The sequence below is a fragment of the Propithecus coquereli genome, unplaced genomic scaffold (genome assembly GCF_000956105.1).
Source record: "Propithecus coquereli isolate 6110/MARCELLA unplaced genomic scaffold, Pcoq_1.0 Scaffold599, whole genome shotgun sequence".
NCBI classification, from domain to species: Eukaryota; Metazoa; Chordata; class Mammalia; order Primates; family Indriidae; genus Propithecus; species Propithecus coquereli.
The window spans coordinates 512388-518369 of record NW_012151940.1 but is presented as its reverse complement, the minus strand read 5'-3'; positions in this window follow the sequence as shown (position 1 = coordinate 518369).

Sequence of the window (5982 nt, the reverse complement as noted above, 5' to 3'; positions counted from 1 at the left end):
GAAAGAAGAGAGGTCGCAAGAGAAGACCTAATTGTATAATAAGAATTCCTTTCAGGTAAACAAAAAAAAAGAATAAAATTTAGTTATAAATCCCAGAAGAGATCATGCAATGGTTTAGCTTACGGGAACAGAAATGTTTACTTCCCACATCATCGATTAAAGAATTTTTTTTTCTGATAAGTAAATTCTCTTTGGGGACACTGATATCCCTGGGCTCGCCCTGAAGCACATTCCTGAGTGCAGGGTGTCCTGTCGGCAATGCCACGCTCCCTTTCCTTAGTTACCAAGTTTTTAGCTCTGGAGTTTACAAGACAAACTTTCCCACTTCTGGGATACAGTCACATCCCTGTTATATTGTTTCAGTAACTCCATGAGGTCTTGTTTGAAGTTTAGAAATATGGTTTGGGTCTGGAGAATGTTTTTCCGGGAAGATGCTCAAGAACAGATTGTTTCCAATTATCTGAGTAACAGCTGAATCTGTTGAGACATGAGAATAATGTGTTTTTTTTCTTTTTTAGAATTCCTCCTGAAATCATCAGTGGCAAATAAGTTTGCAACTGAACAGACATCTGAGATTTCCCTTCGGGGTCACGTGAGAGTCTGTACTCTGTTGCTCAAGTAGCGAGAGATGCATAAATGGATTGGGGGTGCACCTTTCCTTTGCCACTTCTGCCCCTCGCATTAGTGGAGACAGATCACCACGACCACCACGGAATCCTTTAAAGAGGAACTGAGCGTCACGTAGGTTGCAATCAGGATAGAAGGACAGAGTGGCCCTGTCCTGCCTGCTGTCATCCTCCTGCAAAGAACGGAATTCTTTCTCATATATGATTCTATCTAAACACATAAACTGTCCTAGGAAAAGGAAAAATTTCAGCTTTCTACGAAAGTGACATAAAGGAAAGCAGTCCACTTCCTTGTCAAACAATCATTTAGTAGTTGGCTCAGATTTTTCTGTAGTGATTTTTAGATAGTTTGTATTTTCCCGAATGTTGGAAAACACAGGCAGTATGGTCTCCCAGGAAGAACGACCTCCTCTCAGCATTTCCTCCACGCCCTTGCAGAAACGCCGTCTCCATCAGCAGAGGGAGCGCGCATCTGGGGTCAGCCGGGTGACCAGAACAGAGCAGATTCCTGACAGAACACTTTTTAGTTCATGTTGACCCACCACCGAAACATGAAGTTTTTGTGGGTTTTGCTTTAGTCTCAGTGTGCTATTTTAAAATCCCTTCTTTTAGGAAAATTCTTTAGCTTTTCCTTCAATATTTACTGACATCTCTTTTGAGCTTATATTTTTTATTTTAGAATACTTAACTGTCAAATAAAGATTGAATATACCCAGGGTGTACAGTGTGCTGAATTGATGTATGGACACACTGTGTCACGATTACCACAAACTCATTAACATACTTTTGACATATCACTTTATTTCTTGTTTTATAAAGACCTTTTAAATCCTTTTCCTTGAAGTACAAACTCAGTACTCTCCTAAAATTTACCTTAATTCCTCAAAGCAAGAGTTTTAAAAAAATGAAATTACTCCTCCCTCCCACCTTTTTCCCTTTTAGTACTTTATTTCCTTCTTTGGGGCAAACATATTTTCATAGGTCCTATCCCCACTGCACCCCGCCCCGCATTTGTTCATTTTCCAACAAGGAGAGCTCTGTTCTGGCCTGTGTGTGCCCAGAAAGAGGCTTCATGTACAAATTCTATTCTTGTCTGGACTCTCACTGCAGACACAAATGCCGTGGCGATCATTACACACTATCCGGGATGTTACGTTGCTTGTAATTTTATATTGCTTGTTTAGAGACTAATAGCCCGATGAAGGGATAGTTGGAACCAGAGCAAAAGCGAAGTTTCCTATTGCTTTTTTCTTCCTTTTGCCAACATCTACGTCACCCTTTGTTTCCAACCTCACTCTCATTCCAGCAGCTTCCACAGTGTGGCTGTGGCTGTCCCATTTCCCTTCTGTTGATACGTCAGGCAGCCTTGGGGGTGGGGGTGAGAGGGTTGGGGGAACTCCCCTCCCCCGCAGGCAGGAAGGAGCAGGGGGCATGTTTGGGGGAGAGGGGCTGAGCCCCCCTAGTTGGGCCACAGCAGGAAGGAGTCTCTGGGGCAGACATGAATGAATGTCACAGATCTGTAGTGAGAAACAAGAATCCAAATAAAGAATCTTCATACTTTTGCGGGGCTTTGTACTGTGCTCACACAGCTAAGCTAGAGATGCGTTTCCCAGCGTCCCCTCGCTGTGTGGTTCTGGGCTGCAGTTGGCTGGAGAAGAGGCTTGTGTGAGATCTGGAAGGTGGAGGAGAAGGAGCTGCCATTTGTATGCTCTGCAGGCGGGTGAAGGGCCCCAGGGCTGTGCCGCTCGGCTCGCACCCACCTCCCCTGCCAGCCAGCCCTGTGGCGTGGGCCTCAGCTCCCACCGGCCCTCCTCCCCTGCAGCTTCTCCGAGCCCCAGGCCAGGTGTGTGTGCAGCTCCCGGGTGAGAGGCACCCACCTTCCCTGCAGGTCATCTGCATCTTTGAGGCTGGAGGTGGTGAGAGACGGAGGTAGGTTCTCGTGTGTCCTTTCGGGTTCCAGTCATTTTGGGGGAAATGGGGGAATCCCTTTTGTCCTCTATTTCCTGCAGCTCTCAGTCCCAACTCTCAGTCCAGGTGACACAGAGCAAAACTTCAGCCCAGTATCCGTGTGCAAAGCAATACCTTTGCAGAGATTCCGCAACTAGCTCCCACGACTGTGCAGGTTACAAATCCTACACGCTGCTCTGCTTCTCCAGGAGACCCCTACTGGAAAAGCCCCTCACGGCCACTCTCGCCTTCGGGTTTTGTCTCCTGGCTTAGGAGATGGCTCCACCGCTCTGCTGGGACTGTTGGACTCCCGAGCACCGCGCCCTCTCAGAAAGGGCAAGTGGCGACGAGGGGACTGTGATCAGATCACCGAGGTCCTACTGCTGGTTGGTAGTTCATAGTTTGGTTGGCCTGTAATGGATCTTAAAGAAGCTCATTGAAATATGTTATACAACGGACATCCTTCCTTATTATTTTTTTTTGATGTTTCCTTGGCTTTTTTTCTTTGTTTTTTTAAATTTTGTCCCTTATTTTTTAATAGTCCTTGGCCTTAGCTTTTCATTCAAGGCTACTGAGGGGCGTGCGGCACCCTTGCCATATTTCTTGGGATTCTGCTAATCCAGGTTTACATTTTACCAAATTAATTTCCACTTGCATTTTCTTAACTCTTCCAGTTTCCTTTATAAACTTTCTATCCTTCCTAATCTCAGTTTGCATCTCTTATTTCAGAGAGAACTATTTGATTTTATCTCATTGAGCGAAAGAAGCAAATAGTGTCTAAAATTTACACTTTGTTTTCTGTAGTACATCTTTTTCTAAAATATGCATTTTCTTTACCTTTTGCGTGCTACATTCATTTCCTTCTTCATATTGCAGAATATTTAGTTAGGCCCCAAGTTAATTCTCTTTCTATTCGTGCTCCTTGAAGAACGAGCGGTCTGTTCCCGTCTGGTGTTTGCTCCCTGACACGCTTCCTCCTGGTGCCCGCGGCCGCTGTCGGACTCTGCCTCTCGGACGTTTGCTGGCCTCGGTGGCCGTATTGGGACTTTGTGGGCTGAGGGAGTGGAGGGAGAGGGGAGGCTGGGTGTCCTCTAAGAAGGAGAATTTGGCATTTGCTCTGTTTACTCCTCCTCTCTCGTGCCAGAGGACAGTTCCCCTGCTGCATCCTTTTGTCTCGCGTGGCCTCTTCCCCAGGTCTTCGCTGTGGCTTTGCCTGCCTCTCAGGAGCTTTTCCACAACAGGGACAAAGACCTCCGTACAACAGAAGGGGTCAGAATCACCCATGCCTGGGGCTTCTTGTTTGGAATGGCCTTTCTTGTTTTGGTCACCCCCAGCCACTCAACCTGATTCCCCAATGTTTTTTCTTTACTGTGGTAAAATATCCATAACATAAATGTACATTTAACCATTTTGAAGTGTATGGTTCAGAGACATTAAGGACTTTCACGTTGTTGTGCAACCACCACTGTGCGTATCTGTTACCGGATCGGCCACTTGTCCGCAAGGCGGCATCAGAAGAATGAGAACCCGTGGTCTGAGCGGACACGTGGTCTGCGGGGAAGGGTTATCTCAGTGGCCTCCTAATCATTGTTGTATTTCTTTTGACAAACTCCAAAGACTATTTGCCTCCCAACCACACCCCATTCTCCTCACAGCAACTAGAAAGTTCTTTGCAAAAATGTAAGACAAATCAGGTCACTTTTCTCTTCTAGAAACCTCCAGTGCCTTCTCTCAGTCACAGTAAAAGCCAAATCCTTACCAAGACCTGCAAGGACAAGAGCAGGCCCCTTGCTGCCTCCCTAAGCTCTTCCACGGTCTGACTCCTGCTCACTCTGCTCTGGCCACACTGACCGTCTGTCTGTGCCCAAATGCACCAAGCCTGTGGCCTCAGGGCCTTTGCACATGTCTCGTGCCTGGTTTAAATGCTCTTTCCTCACATGTTCTGTTGCCCCCTGCCTTTCCTCCTTCAGGTTTCTTTTCAAATCAGAGAGTTTCTTTTGCTTCCCTGTCTACAGGCGCAAACCACCAGCCCTCATTGGCTTCCTGTCATACTTGATGTTGCTTTCTAGCACTCATGTCTACAGGATGTTAAATGCATGCTTATTTACACCTAGCTTGTCTGCCTGGTACACCACTGCGCTTTTACATGGAGGTGAAAACGAACGATAACACAAACAAAAAATAGTTTACATATTATATTTTTTCTTTAAAAAAGAATTTACTCTACTTGGGTGAATAAATAAAAATTGAGTCTATCACTTGTTCTGTTTCTCCTAAGAATCTAATTTATCAACCAAAACAATCTGCTTGGCGTGGTGCAACGAACACAGACGTTGGGGTCAAGGCATTAGACGCAGCCCTGCTGCCGGCTAGCGGGGTTACTTGGAGATGTCACTGACTGCCCGAGCTTCTATTTTCTTACCTGCGAAATGGAAATAACCTTGCAAGGTTGCTGTAAGGAATAGCAGTATTGTGTATGATGGGCCGAGCACAGTGCCCGGGCATAGTAGGAGCCTAGAAACCCACAGCTGTGTTTTATTGCTGTGTCTGTAACAGCAGTATTGTTTAAGTCCCACCATGGCTAGATGATGGCTAGGATGGTTTGAGTTTAGTGATTTCATATGAAATATGTGATAGCCACTATTATCATTATTATTAACGTTATTTTAACATCGGCATGGTGAAAGCTTGGTGAGAATGCTTTGAAATGAGTTATTTTTTGAGAACTGGCCTGATCTATGTAGAGAATTTGCAAATATATTGTAAATATATTTGTTGACTACACAAAAGAGACACTTTGGTGCTCTTTAATCCAGATACAAATACACACAAAAGTCTGAAAATGCCTTACCCCTTCTAACAAGCAAGCCCCAACAGCAGGCAGGCACGTCCGCAGACTTCAGCGCAGGGCGCCTGATTTTCCTGCCGCCGCCACGAATGAGGCCACAACCTGCCCGGGCCCAGGGAGGCCGGTGAGGCCCAGTTCCCGGCCTCCCGGCAGCCGCGCTGTGAACTGAACATGCGGTGCCAGCCCCACGGCAGGAAGGATGAAATTCGTTAAGTGGTATCTTTCATGAGATTAAAAAAGGAAGACAAACTGTCACTGGTTATGATAGGGTCTGATTAAATTTCTACCCTGCTAATTTGGAAACTGTGATAATCCAGACCTGGCATATGTTATCCAGAGTAAGAATGTTCAATTAAGTGCTGACACTTGGAAATTTTACATTATGGTGCACCCGCTAGACGCTACAGGTCTATCTTCGATTTCAGTTTATTTTGTTTCAATTCTGTGTCCCTCTTTTTGACCCTCAGGTGCCGCCTGGGTCACTTCCAACGTAAAGCTCAGATGGAGAGCGCAGGAGTCAGACCCAAGGGCCAGCAAACCACTTGGGTGCTTGCAAAGGGG